Below are 10,457 nucleotides of genomic sequence, written 5' to 3'. Positions count from 1 at the left end.
TAGTGGCTAACCACGTTACACCAGGCTGCACATCTTCTAGTGCTGCACGGGAATTTTACTGTGCCCCATAACCACTCAGAATGTATTGCATAGGCTACTCTGATACTCTGCATTTATAGTTTATGCTGTCCAAGATGCTATCTTCAGCCTGTGATTTTGAGAAATTGGGGTTTTACACTTCCATAATATACATGATACATTTCTCAGCTGCAACCCACACTTAAAAGCAAGATGTGCTTCAGAGATTTGTAACTTAATTTTGCAGATGCTCCCTTAAATTTGAACAGTGACCTTACATGGGATTGTTCACCTCTTTTATACAGAGCATCAAAGACTTTCTTACTAGCAGTCCTAAAACCCAAATTTAGCTGGGTGGGAGCCTACAAAAGGGATGTGTCTCTACTAAAAAAAAAAAAAAAAAAAAAGTTGTAAAACCTTTGCACTAGGCAATGAAAGATTTGTCTTACCTGTAAAAATGAAGAGACTATAAACAAGTGGTGTTGATAAGATTATTTTTGAAGTGAAGTTTTAATTCCTCTTTCAGCATGCCCAAGAACTGTTATCCTTCATTGCTAGCTAAAGGTGTGTCAAAAAGGAGATTGTTATGAGGGTTAAGGTTTTCTTCCTGGAATCCATTAATTCAATATGCTTATTCATTGAACAGTATTTGAGATTTTTTGTTCAAGCTTGTTTTATTTACCTTTATTACCAGAACTATCAGTTTCCCTGTAAGATTTTTCATGAGCTTAACTCATTTGTCCTAATTAATTCCAGCTGTGCATGTTTCAGTGATGTAAAAGCAGCAGGTCTGGGTGCAGGTGGCTGGCAGCAGCTTTCTGGGTGAGCAGGTGCTAGCCTGTTACCCTCTGCTGGGGATTTGGGGACCATCTCCTGGAGGTGGTGAGGCACAAAAGCCCAAGCAGAACTGCCTGAAGTAGAGCTTGTGAGGGTCAGAAAATGGTCTCATTGTGGGGTTGGACTGGAAAATGAGGGTCAGGTAATGTCCAGTAGCTTTTCCATGGGGGATGAGGTGTGCAGCAGCTTGGGGAGAGGGATGGGGAAGGATGCTGTTGCGGTGGCTGGCCTCCCTGCAGTGCTAGGGGAGGTACATGAAAGAGTGTATGATGGAGACTGCATATGCTGTATCCTGAGCTGCTTGTAACTGGGTGCTTTGCTGCTCCTGTGAACAGAAAGACCTTATTTATTTCTGTTCACTCTATGATGTTTTCATAGAAGTGGGGGGCATGGGCAAACAGGGGTAACAGAAGAATTTGGGGTCTTTGTTCAACTGTGGGGTAAAAGACCAAGAGATGACACCAGCTGCATTTATCTAGCTTTCTTCAGAAGTTTGTAAAGCTTTGGGTCAGTGAACGGGCTGAAAGTTTAAATTCTGAAGACTGACTCAGACCTGTGGGCCAGAGCACTGTCAGCTAGGTTTTGATGGACCTCAGCTCTTCTGCCTGAGTAGAGGGACATGGCAGCTCAGTAACCTGTAGAGCAACTTGCTGGCTCAAAAGGCACGGCCACTGCTCAGCAGCTAAGGCAAAGCAGCCAGTAACTGGTGGGAGGTCTAGGAGGGGTGGTTCCAGCTCTCAAGATTGTTGTGCATTTTAACTCGGGACACTCAGGTCATGAAAGGATTGTTTGGGTGCTGTGCACACCAAAATATGTTACTTCTGATTGATTGAGGTGTCTTCCTCTCCAGTACTCATCGTGACTGCAAATAATGGTAACAGAAACTTTTTCTCTACCAGTGACCAGGCTTAGAAGAGCTGTGATGACATACCCAAATACTTTATGCTTTATAGCATAGGAACAGGGTAGTTGTGAGTGGCAGGAACAGAGTGTGAAATGGGAAGTGAGGGGACCCGAGTTCACCATGCAGATTGTGTCACTCAGTACCAACCACTGTGGGAAAGTTCCTGTGATGGGTGATGGTTGCTTCATGTAAAGACATAAATAAATAGTGGTGAGCAAAGACAGAGACCCACGACTTCTCCTCCCAGGCAATACCTGAAATCACTAGGATGAAGTTCTGCTTCCTCTTGGAGTTTCTCTATGTGTCAATGAACTGAGAACCTCCTAGGCTGCAGCTAACTGACTTCTAGACGCCCTAGGGCCCAGCTTCAACAGGTGAGTGCAGAATACCTCCTGGGGCACGAGTCTGAAACCTTTCAGGCTGATGGGACTGCTGCTTCTAGCCAGTCTGAGACACCTCCTGGGAGATGACAGGATGTAACCTCTCACTTTTCCTCTTATTTCATGAGCTGTTTCCCTGGCCTAACTTTGTTTTCATTTCTGCCCCACAAATTATGGGGTATATATTATGCACATAATTATGCATTTGCAATGAATACTTTGTCTGTTGATGTGTTAAGTTATATGGGTTTAAGTACAACGTACCTTGGCTTTCAAAATGGTCACAGAAACACACCAAGCACAGATTCATGCTGGCTTTGAAGCCTTCTCTAGAGAACTCCTTGGGCAGGTTGTGTTTTGCGATAAGTGAGGAGCAGGCTCTTCCTTCATGTCTGTGATAGCTCAGTCTGAGGTTAAAAGGAACCATTGAACTGGCCAATCCCAGCGATATCTTACCGGTCAAAAGCATTAAGATGTTGAATTTGGATGCTGTCAAACTATTTTTTTAAGTATTCAAGGGTTTGCCCAGACTGGTGTTCTCAGATTAAAATTTTTCCCCTCTTTGTGTAAAATTCTTTGTCCTTTCTAACATGAGCCATCTTGCTGCAGACAAAAGCCTGCCCTTGCACTGAGAAAATTGATCTGCTCAGTCTTTGCTGAATCTAGAGGTGAAAGCCAAGCAGGATGGCCTTCACCAACTATGTTCAGTAGCAACAGGCATTGCAGCAGTGTATCTTCATCCTTCTCTCATAGTTCTGGCTCCTTCTCTTCCTCCCCAGATGGTGAACATACATGTTTTTACCCAGATCTATTCGAGGGGTGTTGGTGCTGGGGGTTTGGCCTGAAGCAAAGCTGTGATGTGATGGCTTCAAAAGTGTGAACCCCCTTTGAGAACTTTGCTACTAGTTGTACAAACATTGCACGGTGATTGTTTGCCCTCTCCAGCCGCATCTGAACCAAGCTAACCATACAGAGCTTTCCTCATTTTGGTTTCTACTGGCACCCAAAATCCTACATGTCTGAGTAATGAACCAGGAATTCAAATCTGACAGGAACATCCTAAATCTTCATCAAAGGAAAGGCTTGTAATGCAAGTGTGGTCTGCAGCCCCACCCTGATATTGCTGCTTGAGGAGTGGTCCATAGCTGAGGCTGATGACACCTTCACCGTGATATTTCTGGTGGAGGAGGAATCTGCCTCTGAGGTTGTTGTGGTCCCTTCCCCTTATATGTGTGAGGGAGGTGTGCATTTCTGTGGTTGCTCTGCCACCCTCCACCTGATGTGGAGACTGGAGGAGGGGTCCATATCAGAAGTTTCTGGCTGTGTGCAGCTGTCTCTCGCATGTTCACAGTGGGCAGGAGGCATCACGTGCTGGAAGCGAGGTCCCCTTGTCCTGGCCACCCTGGCAGCTGGACATTCCCAGTTTGCTATCCCTAGACCTTCAGCCAAATGGCTTCATAGTCTGGGACAAATGACCTTCCCCCATGAAATGGAGGCAGCGATATTGTCCCTGTGTTTGGACCTGCTTGCAGTCTGATGTGGTGACTTGGGGAGGAGCAGCCAGTACTAAGGGAAGGGTGTAGTTTTATCCCTTCAGGTGAAGGAAACTGGAAGTGCGTTTTCCCGGTGTGGAAGTCCAGTCATCTCAGCGCAGCTCACTCCGGAGGAGTGGGAACTCACGCTTCCTGGCATCCCGCTCCTGTCGGGGAAACAGAGGGCATGCTGTGGGGTCACAGCACCGAGCTCGGGACTGGGACAGGGCTGGACGAGGTGCTTGGAGCAGATCTGCAAGAGCTGTGGGCTGGCACAGCTTTAGGGGTGTCATGCTTGCCTGTACCCCAGATGTTTTGAGAAACACTGCCATTTCTGTGAAGCCTCAGAGATCCTCTGACAGAAAAACACCATCGGTTTTTATCGCCCTATTTTTAAGATACTCCAGTGCTTGCTGCCCCATAGTTCTTTATTTTTACCACTTTATCTTGCTTCTTTATATAACACTGCTGCTCTTTTTACAGCTTCCTAAGGCCCTTGGGCATGGGTGTGGGGAGTGGGGTGGGGTGCAGGAACACACAAGGACCAGCTCTCTGTAAAGCTAGACAAGCCTGTGTGTGTGCACTTGCAAAGATGCACGCTGCTTTTCTCACGGGGCTTCTGCACTGCAAAGAGGTTACTAAGACTGTACCCTCAGAGGTCAGCACAGCCAGGGGCTGAGGGAAGGTGAGTGGGAACTGCCCCACCAGTTAAGCTACAAGAAATGATGCAAGAAGCCAAGATCCTTGGTAGCATTGGACATCTGCGCTCTCAGTGATGTGGCTTGGTGCTCCTAGCTGTGATAGCACAGCTGTGTTGCACAGCACAGGGCTGGGTTGTCCATCTCCTGGTCCTGATGCACCTGCTCTGCAGCGTCAGGTCTTGAATACCAAACCAAGCTGGAGGCTAGCACCTGCACTGGGGTGCCTGTAAGTCAGGGGATCCTCAACAGCTGCTGCAAAACAAACCTTGCCTGCCAAAACCACCCTGCAGCAGCAGCCAGAGCTGCTTCAGCTGTGTCAGCAGAGCTACTTGACTGCCCACTGCCCATGGCTGTAGGAGAAGTGTGCCCATCCGTGTGTGAAAGTCTGGGCCATGCCTGTCCTCGCTAGCACTCAGCTCATGGGTCCTCCCCAGAAGGTGATGGCTGTGCTGGGCTGGCACACAGCCTGCGTGCAGGGGATGAGAAGCCTAATTTTAGATCAGGGAATGAAACACTGATCTCAAAGGTCACTGGATGGGACCAAATCCTGGCTGGCCTTCATGGTGGTAGCAGCGTTATGTTTAGACCTGGCGAGACTGGTCAGGACATCTTTTTTGCTGCAGTCATTTTCCCCCAGCCCAAGCACTTCCCCTGCTCCAGAACCCACTGCCTTGGGTCATCTCATTTTGCCCAGCAGGAAAGGGTGTCCATAAACTCCCCATCGCTGTGCAGTGGAGAGTACTGGGGAGGGGGAAAACACACGTGCAACTGCAAAACCAGTACTTCTTTTTGAGGTCTAGAAAGCAAGATGCCAGTAAGTTCTTCTGTTCTGAACTTTCTTTTGGATCCTCAAAGTCTGCCCATTGCTGTTCCCGGGCTCTCTCCTGCTGGCTTATCTTCATAAGTCCAAGCAAATTCAGGCTTGGTGAGTGGCACAGAAGGAAGTTTCCAGGGGAAATCCAACTGGCTGTGAGGACTCAATAGCCTGTGTTTCAAACCCTCTGACTCAGTAAGGAACTCATCACTTATCCTGCCCTGCTGAAATCAACAGGGTTGTTGCGATCAAATTTACTGGCAGTAGAGGCTCTTCATCTCTATGTAAATAGTGGCATGTTCCTGAATGAGATTTACAGATCTCCTGAGGACTGAAATTCCCATTGACCTCACAGTAAAATATTCCCCTTTCCTCAACAAATATCTGACGAATGCTGCTGGCTCTTCAGGATGATAACCTTTTTCTTTGCCTCCCCTTGCCATGGCAAAGCCTGCACTGCTGGCCTGGGTAAGGTGCTTTGTACCTATTTGCTCTCCTAGGATTTGTCCCAGTAGTGCAGCAGCCAGACATGGATCCTTCCTAAACCACTCCGGCATCGGATGAGGTTGTCATAGTATTTCTAACATCTCCTTTGTAGAACAGAGGAAAAGCTCTAAAGTAAGTAAAGATGATGATGGATATGAAAACCAATATTGCAGTGCCTACGTAAAGGTAGTATTTTGGATGCACTATTTAGAGGTAAGCCCGATGTCTGTACTTTTAACTCCTTCAAGCTTCTACCCACCTGCATTAGAAAGAAGCAGCCACATTTATAAGATGTTGAAAGGCTGTTGCATATAGTATTAAAAATGAATATTATTTTACACAGCTAAAAAAAATTACTTTGAGGATTCTGTTTGATATACCCCATGCAAACGTTTTCCCAGAAATAAAGCTGTAACAGCAACAACACAATTCATTTTTTGTGTCGTGACTGAGACAATGGCATCTAAATCCACACGCCAAGGCCCAAGATTAACTGATTGTTGAAAAGTAGCAGTTGCTGTTTGCAATAGATTATGAATAACTGTGGGCAATTGAACAATATTGCTCTGAGTTCTGCTGCTTGTCTCTAGGCAGTTTTGTTAACTCAAGATTTTCCTGTGCTCTGGATGATTTAACAGAGCAAAACTAGGCATCCATTCAAGTATTTCTGCCCTGTTGCAAGCCAAACAAATCTTTTTTTTGTTTGTTTTATTTTTTTTTTATTAATTCAGTCAGAAGCAATAACCTTGAGCTGTTTCAGTATATAATCCCTTGCAAAAGGCATTTGGATGGAAATGAGAAATCCCAGACCCAAGGGCTGGGGCCAAAAGCAGAAGAAATGGTGTGTTTGGGTTTAGCCCCCTCCCCACAGGCAGTGCCGAAACGCCACATGTAGGACTCCATCATGGGGGTTCTTGGGGGGTGCTCCCTTGCCATGGCATATGTAGCCTTCCCTGCAGCGCTGAGTGCCGCTGTGCCATGGGCATGTCCAGCCTGGGAGGGTGCCATAGCTGTTCCAAGAACCTGGACAGCACTACAAGTGCAAGATCCTCTTAAGGGTGGCTTTTTTCCTTGCATAGAATAATAAGGTCGAAATTTAGAGCACAACTTGGTACAATCCCATGGATCTATTTTTTTTCTTGTGCCAGGGCTAAGTTTGGTTTTGTGCTGTTTGGTAGCGATGAAATGAGCAAAAGTCATAGGGTTAACAAAAAAGGAAAAAGGGATCTGGTTTATTTAGATAAAATAGAGTTGCAGAGAGACATTTCGAGTATGATGCCACAAGACTGCATTGTTAGGGCCAGAGGCACTCCTGAGGTAGGCAGGGATGCAGGACCGGAGCTGTGCAGTGCCACCTTTCCTGGGGCCATAGTCTCCTGCTGGGCAGAGGCAGGTGGAGGGCTGGGCTGCAGGCTAAGTCAGGTGCAGGATGTGTATGGGATGAGCAGCAGAAACTATTTCTCAGTGCTTTTCCTCCCTGCACCCCTCTGTCTCCTCATTGCCCCTCTCCCTATGCCACCAGAAGCCAGTTCAGCAGATCCAGAAGGTCTCCTGAAACAATGTGGTGTCTTGTGCATCCTTTAGCAGCCACAGGTGATAGTGCCTTCAAATAACAGCTCCTGCCTGAGCTTGCTGGGAGAACTTCTTACCATGGGCAAACCCAGCCTGGCCCTTTGGGCTGCTAGGATTTTCCACGTGTCTCCTTGAAGTCAGTACATGCACCGTCCCAGGGAATGGTCTTTGTTGCAGTGGGTGCCTAACAGCTGCTTGGCAAGAACGTGCGCAGGGTGGATTCAGCCTTGAGATCACTGAGGTAAAGAGGCACCGTGGGCGTTCGCTAGCGCTTTGGGGGGCTCAGGGCCTGTCTGTTTAAAGGGCTTTTCAAGACAAAAGCATATGTGTTGCATTCTTGTGCTGCAGTTGGGGCTGCGAGGGAGTATGATGGTCCACGTGTGCAAGTGATATGCTTTTGAAAACAAAAGCCACCAGCTTTTTTGGCCTTGCTCCTCCTAATGAATTCATGATGATTAATTCCATGATTGCCTCTCATCTACTCAACGAGTTTCTGTTCATAACACAGTTCCTTCAGGAAATATTTTTTCCTGAGTTTTAGAAACAGTATTGTAAAGTTGTGACCTCCCTCACGCAGGAAATGACCCCCCAAATTTTGTGCTTTGCTCAGGATTCCAGACTTTTGTGATTACTTTGATTTTCTTTAATTTGAGTTCTGGGATTACTCAAGATGAGCATCAGCAGAAAGCACTGTTGGATATGTGCTTGTGAAAGCCAGAGAAGCTCCCTGGTCTTGTTCTTGCTGCTGATGCTGTGGGCCACCAAGGATGCAGCATCTCATTGTAGGTCGGCATCTGAAAGTAAAACAGCCCCCTGGGACTGGTTATGGCCTTGTGGTCCCTCGCATCACTACAGCCCTGGAGAGCCACAGCATCATTGTTGCCACATGTTATCAGCCTGGTGGCTCAGATTACCAACACATTCCTGCTTCTGTGTCCCTGTGGTCATGCAGCACTGCTGAAAGGGACTCAGCACCTCTGTCACTATCGAAGAGCAGGACCAGTCATGCCAGCACATCTCTGGCAGGTGTCTGCCTGGCCTGTCGCTACATGCCACTGGTGGTACAGATGCCACGCTGTCCTCAGTGCTTCAGCCCTGTCAGCACTAGTGATGTTTTGCTGCACCTACTTGGTATAGCAGGAGCTTGTTTCTCTATGCCTGACCCCCTTAGAAAATGGAAAGGAGCTTGTTGCTACCTTTTAGCAGCAATTTTTTAACTGACTGGAAGACTATTACTGCGTCTGAGTTCTGTGCCTTCCCTGGAAGTACTTTTTCAGTCCATAGGCAGAAAAAAGTTTATGGCCACTGCTCTGCACCGACAAATGTTAAGCAAACCTCTCTTTCTCTGTAGGTGCAGTTTGCAAGACCGTTCCTGTTTTCTGGGATTTCTCTGATTATCCTCAACTTTCTCCCAGTGCAGTTCACCAGCCCCTTTCCAGGGGGTGAGCGCAGCCTGGCAAGCTGTATAATCACCTTTTTCCACTTTCCAGCTTGATTTGCTTTTTCTGTACTTGTGTAACACTGTCCACAAAAAAGCGTCTCGTCTGATGCCAGTCTCTCCACAGTCCTAGAAACCAAGGCATAATCCCGTGTTCTGTAGCGAAGCCCATGGCAGTTCCCCAGCCCCACACTCATTACAGAGCTCAGGCTATGGGCGTACTTGTACTGCCAGGCACAGTTTCATGTTTGGCCAAACATAAACTATGCCTGGTCAGATGTCCTGGGACTTAGGTGCTCATCTTTGATCTGCTGTTCGTTTTTTCTGCCTCATTTAATGAGCGGTATAATCTCTGTGCAGCTAACAAAGCATGCCTTACACAGGCATCCTGAGAATCTCACTTGGGTAGCAAAATAGGTTGCAAAAATAATACAACAGGCTTTTTTTTGGAGGTTTCTCTGTTTTACATGTTACTCCTTTTCTGGGATAATGTATTTGAAAAGCTTAATGTGAATTTACAGATATAAATGCAGAGTGCTACACTGGAAGACTACTAGAAGCTGTTTGCAGTGCCCCGTGTAACAGGGTTGAATACAGGGAGCTCACATTTGCTTGGTGTCCTCAGGAAAATAGTTATATAGCTGTGGGACAAGAGGCAGCTCTTGTACTTCTTTAAAAGTTAATCTTAATCCACTTTTGCCACCCTTTAGTTTATATCAGTCTTTTCCTTTTCCCAATACTGTCTTATTATTATAATAGTAAATAGTTTAAACATGCTCTGTCTGATAAATGCTCTGGCAATCTGATGTTTTGCACAGGTTTTGTGGGAGAGGTGGGCCAATCCCAGTGATAATGTTATGTCATCATTAGTGGAATTTCATAAAAATGTCCTTATGTCCTTAAGGAAGTGAAGTGCACAGTGATGCTGAGCAGAGCACTTCTGTATCTGCCCAGTGCCTGGAGAACCGAAATGACTGCCTTTGGGGCAGTAAATCCAGCCACAACAAAATTAGATGGACAAATATACAAAATACAGAAGATAAAGATTATTATAATAATATGGTAGCCACTGTTAGAAAACCACAACAGATACTGTTAATGGAGACCCCAAAAGGTCAGTGTATGACATCAAAAGTGTCGTGGAGAAACTGGTCAAATTAATGTCTACTGATGCATGCTTAAGCTTAAAAATATCAACTATACTTCTGACAAGATATCTGACAAGATAATTTTACACTTTTTAAAAGGACTTATGAAAAAGAATTTAATCTTTCTAAATGAAGAAGTCCGTTATCTTAAACATACAGAATATTAAGCGAGACTCTTGCTTTACTAGACACTGGTCCTTTGGAGAAGAGTGGTATATAATTACCAAAGTAATCAAGCCTACAACTAATACAGCTTTACTTTTCATCCCCCCCTGAGATAAGAACGACCTGGAACCTCTCTTCCTCCCAGCCGTGTTTGCTGGGTTGTGTCAGGCCACGTTCTCTGGCTTGCAAAGTGGATGTAATACTGCAATCCACTTCTTGCTGAACAGCCTTGATATTTTAACCTTGATTTTTTTAACCCAATTGATAGCTCTTTGCTCAAAGGTACTGTACAGCAGGGAGCTAAACATCATGGTGGTGCTGCACTAAAAGGTTTTTTTCTGGAATGTTTTGACTGATTCATTAGGATTCTCAGCTCAGGGGCAGCCTCTGGTGCTCTCACTGCAATGTCTTGGTATTGTTCCTTTCTTGCTTGGAGTAAGCCTGCTTTCCGTATCTTCCTTC

The sequence above is a fragment of the Falco biarmicus genome, chromosome 7 (genome assembly GCF_023638135.1).
Source record: "Falco biarmicus isolate bFalBia1 chromosome 7, bFalBia1.pri, whole genome shotgun sequence".
Classification (NCBI taxonomy): domain Eukaryota; kingdom Metazoa; phylum Chordata; class Aves; order Falconiformes; family Falconidae; genus Falco; species Falco biarmicus.
Note: the sequence above shows the minus strand (reverse complement) of the source record.